At 38.0% G+C, this 11,145-nt stretch overlaps 1 long non-coding RNA gene across 1 annotated transcript in view; it reads left to right on the top strand.

The window, feature by feature from the left end:
* Positions 1-11,145, top strand: part of LOC106869161 (uncharacterized) — a 41,244-nt gene that overhangs the window by 22,110 nt on the left and 7,989 nt on the right. The window contains exon 3 of the long non-coding RNA XR_001409378.2: positions 535-554. This is a non-coding gene — a long non-coding RNA (uncharacterized LOC106869161). The remainder of the gene's footprint in view (positions 1-534; positions 555-11,145) is intronic.

Below are 11,145 nucleotides of genomic sequence, written 5' to 3'. Positions count from 1 at the left end.
ATCCTAACTTAACAACACTACTTACTTACTTACTCTACTATGTAACAGTTTTCGTAACCGATATTGTATGCAGTGTCAATATGTTTCATGCCATTTCAACCTGTTTATACACACGTAATTTAAGGACAACTATTAATGTTGTCTGTTTTTTACTGTCTGCTATGAATTAATCAAATCTGACCCTGAGGAGATACAATATTCCATATTTTATAACATACAGGAGTGAGTCAGGCTATTGCATCGAAATGATCATAGGTTATTAAAAAGTTTTTTACAATGCATTGCGTTATAGCTCTTATTTAAACTGATATATATATATATATATATATATTATATATATATACACACACACATATAGGTATTTATATATATTTTTTTTTCCTCCAACCTCTAAAAAAAAAAAACTCAGCTCACTACTTTATCTAGTTTATCTCCCCTACACTAGTCTAATTTCAACTTTTTTCACCCCCTCGATAATTATTACTCAACCTCTTTGATATTTTTTCTTACTACTTTTCCATAAATGTTTTTTAGTTTCCTGAACAGTGGACTTCGTAAGTATAATACCTCCTTAATCTTCATATTTGTTGTCATATTTCCCACTTTTCCTTATATTCTCAATTATTTTTATTTCTTGTTGTCGTACCTACAGCTTTTTAGTAAACATGAGTCCATAATGTTTTTTCACTCCGTTCTATCTAGTTTTTTTTTCTTCTGGCACATTGACTTCATAAATTTTCTATTACAAGATTTACACACCTATTAACCTATGCAAAACTTATCTTTCCTGATTTATTTTTAAAATACTAAGTATTGTTTGCAATGGTGAAATATAATTTACATTAGGTTCCATATTCTCATTGGACTTTTCTCCACCTCACTCGCCCTCACTCGTGTTGGTTAAACAAGTCACAACCAGTTGTGTACTTAAACTTTTCTCTTTGTTTAACACCTTTAACTGTTGTTTCCAACATGATGGAGAAATACAAAGCAAATAAAAGCAGTGCAAGAACACAGCCTTGTGTTGATCCCATTTGAAACTGAGAATGAATCGGACACTTTCCTGCTAGATCTGACAGAAACCATCATCCCTTGATAGAAAGAAATGATGACATTGAGCATCTTTTCTGGGACACCTAGCTTTCTTAGGACAACCCAAAGAGCATCCCTAGATATGGTGTCAAAAGTTTTAGTTAAATCTACAAAAGTAACAATTAGGTCTCTGTTGTTCTCACAAGCCTTTTCCTGCAGCTAAAAATCATATCCACTGTGCTTCTACCAACCCGAAATCCACACTAAGATTCAGGCAATGCTAAGCTGGCAAGGACATCATTTAGTCTTCCAAGGATCTTCCTGGCAACACACAAAAGGGAGATACCTCTATGGTTGTTACATTCACATTTGTTGTCTTTGTGCTTATAAAGATGAACAATAGAAGTGTCTTTAAACCCCTGTAAGACTGATCCTGATTCCCAGATTAAGGAGAAGAGTTCAGCAGGAGACTGTTACCACGTTTATATATCTCAGCTGGTGTGCCATTTTTCCCAGAAAATTTTCCATTCATGAGCTGTTTTATGGCCTTTTTTTATCTCAGCATTTGATGGAGCAACTGACAGTTCTTCAAGGACAGGCCTCTGTGAAAGGTTGTTAATCAGTTTTTCATGAACAATTTAGTCCATATTAAGAACATTTGAAAACTATTCTGCCTAGTGCTTTGTGATTTCCTTTTTATATCAGAAGATTACCCTCAATTGAATGTATGAGAGTTGAGCCACCAGACACAGTCTAAAAACACCCTTTAAATTCTGATAGAATGGCCTAGTGTCACATCTGTCTGCAACATTCTGCAACTCTTATGCCTTCTTTTGCTACCATATCTGTTGCATTTGCCTCAGTTGGGATTGGCATGTATTTCTGGCCTTTTAAACTTGTGTTTTGTGGCATTGTTTTTATTTGGCATCCATTGACAGTGGCACTTGTGCATATTGTCCAAAAGAGAATGGATGTTTGGATCATTTGAGTTGAACCAATCTTGGTGCTTCCTCTTAACATACCCAAGTATTTCACAAGAGACTCAAATACAGCATTTTTAAAAGCAGACTATGCTGATTCAATATCTGTGTTATCTGAGATGCCAGCAAGTTTATTGTTGCAGGTTGTTTGAAATGAGGTTAAATTGTCATTGTTCCTCAGCTTTGTCACATCCATTTTTTTGAATTGGTTGAGTGCAATTGTTACAAATAGGACTGTAGATAGTAAAATTCCCCAGTAAAAGAATATGTTACTTGGACATCTTCCCTCATGGGAGACCTCACAATTATGTAATCAATGAGGTGATAAATAGTTTGATTGGATATGCTACCAGGTATTTTTATGGTGGATGGGGAGTTGGAAAATAGTATTGGTAATCAAAAATCCATACTCACTGCAAAGCAATAGCAGCAGATGGCTGTTTGAGTTTGCCTTGCCAACCACATGCTTCCCTATTATGTCAACTTATATGGATGTATCACAACCTACACATGCATTGAAATCACCAAGGAAAAGTATTTATGATTTTTAGCTATTATGATTGGTTACTGAAACAGCAGCTCAACCACTCAAATGTGGATGTGATGTATCTCAGCTTTACCAAATCTTTTAACCAAGTTGATCATGGGATGATATGTCACAAACTATGTGACTTTGATATCACTGGAGAACTGGGAGAATGGCTGCATGACCTTTTAAAGGACAGAAGTCAGGCAGTTGCAGCCAGTGATGTTCTCTCTCTGGGAAGACATCGATCCACAGCAGACTTCCTCAGGAAACTGTACTGGGATCGCTATTGTTTGTAGTGGTTCTCTCACACATCCCATCAACCATAGAGTCAACCACTCTCACCAGCTATGCTAATGATACAAAAGTATCTCAGGCAGTCACAGACCCTGATGACATAATAAAACTGTAAAATGACCTGCATGCAGTATATAAATGAGCTGATGAAAATAACATGCAGTTCAATGCTAAGTTTCAAGCACTCCGCTATCGGTCCATAAACAGACTACAGTCAGAATACATGGGACCAGGGGTCTGTGCAATCCCTGAGTTAGAATTGGTGTGTGACCTGGGAATCCACATGAGTAGTGATGCAACATCCCATGTGCATATTGCCACAATAGCAACACTGTGCAGGCAGGTAGCTGGATGGATCCATAGGTCATTCAGAACCAGAAATAAGGATACCTTGCTATGGTGGACATTTGTCCAGTTGTCTGGATTACTGCTCCCAACTGTGGTTGCCACAGAACATCAAATTGGTGGCGGAACTTGAGGCAATGCAGCGCCACTATACAAAAAAGATTGACTTGGTGAAACAGATGAGCTACTGAGAATAGCTTCTCTCCAGGGAAGCTATACTCACTGGAGAGAAGGCAAGAAAGGTATGCAGTGATATACATATGGAAGATCCTGAAGGTCTAGTTCCCAACTTAGGAATTAAAAATTATACCAACCACTGAATTGGACAGCACCACATAATACCAAAGATACTGTCATCTTCATCTCAGATAAGGAACCAGTTTTGCAACAGCTTGGGTTTCAGGGAATCACAACTGTTTAACATCATGGCAAGGAACCTAAGAGATCTGCTAGGTGTATATGTGGAAATGTTCAAAAAGCACCTGGAGAAATTTCTATCTGAAATCCCAGCAAGAGGCACAAAGAAGAGCAACTTCATCCAACTCACTTCTTCACCAAAAACAGTACCAAAAGGAGACCTGAAAACACTGAAAGGCATGGCATCAACTTCTGGCTGAAACCAGAATAAAAGAATATACATTTATTTATATTCAAAGGAATAAATGTAATGTATAAAATTAGAGAAAGCTGGAGGTGGATTGAGTGATAGGTGGAGTATTCTTTCATTCTGTAAAAAGCATTATGGTGAAATAGACAGTACGTAGATTGCTAGAAATAGGAGCCAATACACCACCAACTGCCACCACCACCCCATTCGTTTTTGGAAAATAAGTGCACAGTTATCTGCAGAATGGGGAAATAAACTTAAATGACATGAAAATCTTGAAATATTATCAATTTTACTTAGTGTTTTCAGCAGTCAACATACAAACAAACAAACAAACAAACTTTGCTTTTTATAAGGATATATAGACAGTATGTGGATCGCTAGAAATAGGAGCCAATATACCACCAACTGTGTGTTTGTGTGTGTGTGTGTGTGTGTCCAATCTGTTTTCAGAAAATAAGTGCACAATTATAATGGTCACATTAATTTAAATGACATGAAAATCCTGAAATATTATCAATTTTATTTAGTGTTTTCAGCAGTCAACATACAAACAAACAAACTTTGCTTTTTATAAGGATAGAGATATAGATATCATGGTGAAATAGGATGTGGATTGCTAGAAATAGGAGCCAATACACCACCAACTCTGCCCTCACCACCACCACTACCACCAATCCGTTTTCAGAAAATAAGTGCACAGTTATCTGTGGAATGGTCAAATTAATTTAAATGACATGAAAACCCTGAAATATTATCAATTTTAGAAACAAACAAACAAACAAACAAACTTTGCTTTTTATAAGAATAGAGATATATGTATATTTACTGCCATCATTTTCAATTGTATGAGTGTTTGAAGGGAAAATTTTTTAAAAAGGATTAAAAATAAAAGAAAGTGTATCTGTTTGCATTGGATGTGTGAATGTAATTTGAGCCCTGGTATGGATTTTGCTATAAAGTCACGATGGGAACACTGATGATTTTGATTTTGCCTGAGATTGGACAAATGTGTCCATTGGTTGCGGGATATAATTCTTTTATTGTTCTGCTTCTTCAACTCAAATTGTTAAGACGCATCATGCTTCATTTTACACAACTCAGATTGATCTAGGCTTTCCCATGATGTTAAATTGATCTTTATACCTAAGGAGAAGTCTTCCTTTACTGCAGAATTCTTCTACTTCATACTAGGAATATCACATTTTTCTAAAATTTTGACATTTGATATCGTATCTTTCCATTTTATGTTGCAGATATTGCACAAGCAGCATATGTGAAAGGTTTCAAGTTCTTTTATATGTCTGTAGTAGGGAGTCCATGCTTCTACCCCATTCAAGGGTGTGCTCAAAATACAAGATTTGTGTACACTTATTTTAGTTTTCAAACTGTGACACCTTGTTCATCCCACAAACAATGAGAAATTTCCCAAAAGCACTTGGGGCCTTAGATATTCCAACGTTGATTTTGTCATCAAGAGTACTGTACTTCCAAAGACATTTAAGTGACCTGACCCTATTGAGTGGCTTATTGTCAGTCATCACATTTGAATCTTTGCAGTTACTTCGACAACTTTGGTTGTCAAAGTAATTGCAGAGTAACATGAGATCAACACTTTTATTCAGAATACAATGTACCACCCAGTCCTTGAACTGAAACCACTATCTCACAATCCTGAGTTCAACACCCTAACCAGTAAGCTATGCACCGATATACATATATGTAAATCTGGGGATAAGCACCTATATACATGTATATAAATGTGGAGATGGAATTCCATCTTTGAACTTCTCTACTTTAAGATCTCAAATCTAAGATCTCTTCCCTGAAGACGGAGGCCCGTCTCATCCTGTGTTAAATGCATCCATATGGGTGCATTCTCTGATGGAATTAATCTGCAAACTTTATTACAGATCGCTGAGCTCCCAGAAATAGCTGTTGGATTTGTAATACCTTTCTTCCAACCATTTAATTTTCTATATCAGTTGTACTCTGTGTAAGTTCAACCTCTTTTGTATGTGTACATCTATACATATTTTGTATTTCATGTATTTAATATGCTTTATATATTCATCATCATCATCCATCATTTTGAATCTGGGTTTTGTCCCCGTTAATGGAGGTGGCCAGATCTACCTCAATGTCATAGCAACTGCCCTCACACCATCTCGCCATCTTGCCTGGTTTTGAGTGTCCTCCTTTCTCAAGCCAACCTTCCCAATCTCCTCCACCTGTCCCTTCCACATTTTCCTCAGTCTACCTCGTTTTTGCTGTCCATTTACCTCAAACTCTAACACTCTCTTTAGAACATGCTCTTCATCCCTCCTCAGCATATGCCCATACCACCACACGCCATTAGCCCTTGCCAGCCGTTCCACTGATTCCTCCAACCCCAGCATCCCCATCAAGTCCTCAGTCCTTCTCTTATCAAACAGCTTCACCCCACACATTTCTCTCACCATTGCTCTCTCAGTTCTTCTCAAAACTGCCATCTCTCTCTTTCTCTCCCTCAAACACCATGTCTCACTCCCATACAGCATTGCAACTCTCACACAACTCCTATAGACCTTTCCTTTCATCTTTAATGAGAACCTTTTCCCATATAACAACACTCCACATTCCCTGAACTTCACCCAGCCAAGTCTTGCTCTTGCTGTCACAGCTGCTTCACATCCACCACTTACATCAACCCTATCTCCCAAATAACAAAACCCTCCCACCGTCTCCACCTTGTCACATAGTATTTTCACTGACTTCACTAGCCTCCAGCTCCTTTCCCAAATCTTCCACAAACAAACTCTCTTGCCAGTCTGGGGGTTACCTTCGTTTTCGTACATCCACCATGAATCCATTTCTCACATCTTGTACACAACACCGCATTTGCCATTACCCTCCTCCCACATACACCACATGGATCCACCTTACTCACTAACACTTCTCCTTCCACTTCACTCACCATTACTTTTGTCTTCCCAAGGTTTACCTTCTAACCCTTGCTTTCAAATGCCTCCTTCCATTTCCAAAACTTCTCCATCATCTCACTCATCAGAACAAGGTTATCTGTATACAGTATCTCCATTAGCAGTCCCTCTCTTCCACTCTCCGTCACCACATCAACCACTATTGCAAACTCTTCCGACAGCTCTGATCCAATTTTCACTCTTGTTTTACCTCATACAAACTCATCACTGCTCTCACTATTACCTCTAGTACACCTTTCTTCCTCAAATGCCCACTCAATCACTTTCCTTGAAACCCTATCAAATGCCTTCTCCAGATCAACAAAGCACATGTATAACTCCTTCCCCTTATCTCGGTATTCCTCCTGCAATCTCCTTACAATGAACACTGCATCTATTGTCCCCCTTCCTGGCATAAAACCAAATTGCATCTCATCCACATCCACCCCTTTCCGAATTCTCATCTCCAACATCCTTTCCACTATTTTCATTGCATACTCCAATAACTCCTCTATACACCCCACAATTTATTGCATCCCCCTTCCCCTTAAAGATCTGTACCACCACACTTAGTGCCCACTCATCTGGCATACCTCTTCCATCCAGCATGCCCTGGCAGAGCTCCATCATCACAACAATCCCTATCTCTCCACTTGCACTTATCATTTCCACACTTACTTCTGATGGACCAGCTGCCTTTCCTTTATATATTGATCTGTCTAATTTGCTCAAAATATTCAAACTTGAGTGGGTATAGAAGCAACTGTGTCCAAGATCTCATCTGTGAACTATATACATACATGTATACATATATATGTATGTATTTCTCTGTGTGTGTCTGTGTCTGTGTGTATACACACACATGACAGAAGTAAATAGACACCTCATAAAACATCATTTTATGTTTATTCTAATTTGTAATGGTTTATATTTTTATTAATTGACATTTTTATGTTTCAGGTTCTATATGTGACTGTTTAATCATGCCATGTACAAAAGAAGCCTTGAAACTGTCTGAATTTCAGAGAGGCCATTTTGTGGGTCATTCTGAAGGTGGACATAGCGTAAAATCACAGAAAACCTTGGGATCCCACTTTCTACAGTTAATAGAGTGATTGTGCAATTCGCCAGAGAGGGGAAGGAGTCTACATCACCTCCCCCAGGGCCCTCTGACAGGATCCTTCTCTTTGTTAAGAGAAGTGTGGAGGATAATCCTCATTGCAAGGCCTCTGACATAGCAGAATGAGTTGATGTCAGTCCCAGAACAGCTGTCATGTATCTCCACAAACTTAGTTACTATGGCAGAGCAGCAAGAAGGAAGACACTTCTTTGACCAGCCAACATCAAGCAGAGAAAAGATTGGGCCAGTGAGATGGTGGAGAGGCCACTAGCATTTTGGGACACTATCATATTCTTTGATGAGTCCAGATTTGTTGTATTTCCTGACAGTGGTTGAGTGTGGGTCTGGAGACTCTGTGATCAAGAATTTGATGTGGAAAGATTGCAGCCAACAATGAAGCAGGGCAGCTATTCTGTGATGGTCTGGGGAGCAATTTGGAGCATGGTTCATCAGAGGTGGTGGAGTGTGAGGGAAACATAAACTCAAATACATATGTGTCCATATTACAGAAAGGACACCTTCTAATCTTCTCCAGTGGTGAAATGATTAAAGAAGATTCTTTATTTATGGAAGATGGGCTCCTTGCCATATGGCTAAAATGACCTAATTGTTGGATGAGAATGGCATTAAAAAGTTTCCATGACCAAGCCAGTCACCAGATATGAATGCTATTGAACACCTCTGGGACATAATGGACAGGACACTTCGTAAAAAGAACAAGAAAGCATCTTCAAAGCCAGATTTTTTGAAATTACTGTATGAAACTTGGCAAGAAATTCCGCAAGAGAATATCCGTCATCTGATCAGTAACATGCCTAATAGGGTCCTTGCATTGACAAATGTAAAGGGCATGTCTACTAAATATTAAATATTCACATGTCTACTAAATATTAGATATTCACATTAATAAATAATCTAAATGTATAATTTCAGATTTAAATAAATTTCAATGATTAAAAGGATGTCTATTTACTTCTGTCGTGTGTGTGTGTGTATATATATATATATATATATATATAAACAAATTCAATAGGGTATTAAAATACCACTTGCATAAACAGAGCCATCGCTCTAAAACCACAAATTACTCACTATTAAAATACACATAGCAAATACAACAAACGTAACAGAAATAAGCTTACCTTGTATGAACTGCAGAAGTAAGGTGTAAACTTGCTAGCCACTTTATTAATATCATGAATAATGGTAATGATACCTATTCAACTTTAAATTATACTGGCTTGCAATATGTTTGTTTTGAATGCCTTGGGTGCATTCAAATGTAAGAACGCACACAGTGTAATGTGATGAATATTTCAGAAATAGTTGTTATAGCATCTGGCTGACAAGCTTAAGTATCATTTTTCATACAGAAAGCGAAATCAATTGATCCCGGAATATACGCATTCCTTACTTCTGTAGTTCATACAAGGTAAGTCTATTTCTGTTATATTTATTGCATTCACCATGTATATTTTAATAGTAATTTGTGGTTTTAGAGCGATGGCTCTGTTTATAGCAAGTGGTAATTTAATACCCTATTGAATTTTCTTTATATTTTACCTATAAAGGTGTAAACTTGCTAGCCACTTTATTATCATCGTTATTATTAATAATGGTAATGATACCTATTTAACTTTAATTCATTTATATATATATATGTTTGCTTATATATAGTTGAGCGTGTGTGTGTATTTATATGCTGAGAGGTCTTTGTCTTGCAAGCTACCTGGTGACTAAGCTGATGCCATGTAAAAAGCACTTAATATACTCTATATAGTAGTTGGTTTTAGGAAAGGCATGCAGCCCTAGAAACCAAGTCAAAACAGACAAATGAAGCCTGGTGTAGCTTTCTAGCTTGCCCATGCCAGTTGAACCATCCAGCCCATCCCAGCATGGGGCACAGGCATTAAATGATGATGAGGAGGATGAGGTAGACAGACACTGATAGGTATAAATATATACATATCATCATCATCATTTAACATCCACTTTCCATTCTGGCATGGGTTAAATTCTTGAATGTGATGCCCTGTGCTTGGATTTGGTCAAACAACTCAACCCCAGTACTTATTTTTTCCTGGTATTTATTTTATTCTCTTTTTGCCAAACTGCTGAGCTATGGGAATGTAAACCATCATTGGCTGTCAAGCTGTAGTGAGGGACAAACATAAAGACCCACACTCATTTATATATGTATATACATAATGGGCTTCTCCCAGTTTCTTTCTACCAAATCTACTCACAAGACTTTGGTTGGACCAGGGCTATAGTAGAAGATAGTTGTCCAAGGTACCACACTGGAGCCATGTAGTTGAGAAACAATCTTCTTTCCACACAATCATGCGCATCATCATTTCATCATTCTATGTCTACTTTCTTTGCTGGTATAGGTTGAAGATGTGAGTCCTCGGTCATTACGAACTATTGATTTCATTTATGGTGAATGTACATGTCATTTGGGAAAGTTTCTACGGCTGGATGCTCTTGAAATGTCAACTACCTGGGTGCATTTACTAATGACAAAAACTCTATAGAGATTGAATAATACTCAGCAAGTCAGATCTATATGGAATTCATAGCCCTATACTTTTTCTACTCATTTGCCATCTACTTTTCCGTGTGTACAGAGTGAGTTTTTCCATGGTGCCAACACTAGAAAAGTTGTCATGGTCACATCTTTCTAGAGGTCATGTGATGCAATTTCCATCTACCTGATACCATTCATAATGTATTGTTCAATCACTTACTATGATAAAAGACTTTTGCTTAATGTGTCAGAAATGCAAGAATAATGTTGACTGTAGTTGGTGTCATCCTCCATTATGTTCATTACCCATTTTTAAGTTTGAATATTTTTATTTTGCTATGTTTATATATACAGCTTATGTGGTTTGCTTCTTATGTAATATTTATCTGTTGCTTTATTATCCAAAATTTAGTATCATCATCATCATCATCGTTTAACGTCCGCTTTCCATGCTAGCATGGGTTGGACGATTTGACTGTGGACTGGTGAAACCGGATGGCAACACCAGGCTCCAGTCTAATTTGGCAGAGTTTCTACAGCTGGATGCCCTTCCTAACGCCAACCACTCAGAGAGTGTAGTGGGTGCTTTTACGTGTCACCCGCACGAAAACGGCCGCGCTCGAAATGGTGTCTTTTATGTGCCACCCGCACAAGCCAGTCCAGGGGCACTGGCAACGATCTCGCTCGAAAATCCTACGGGAGCCAGTCAGGCGGTACTGGCAACAGCCACGCTCAAAATGGTGCATCT

This window comes from Octopus bimaculoides, chromosome 5, assembly GCF_001194135.2.
Source record: "Octopus bimaculoides isolate UCB-OBI-ISO-001 chromosome 5, ASM119413v2, whole genome shotgun sequence".
Lineage (NCBI taxonomy): Eukaryota > Metazoa > Mollusca > Cephalopoda > Octopoda > Octopodidae > Octopus > Octopus bimaculoides.
This window is presented reverse-complemented; position numbering and strand designations above follow the sequence as displayed.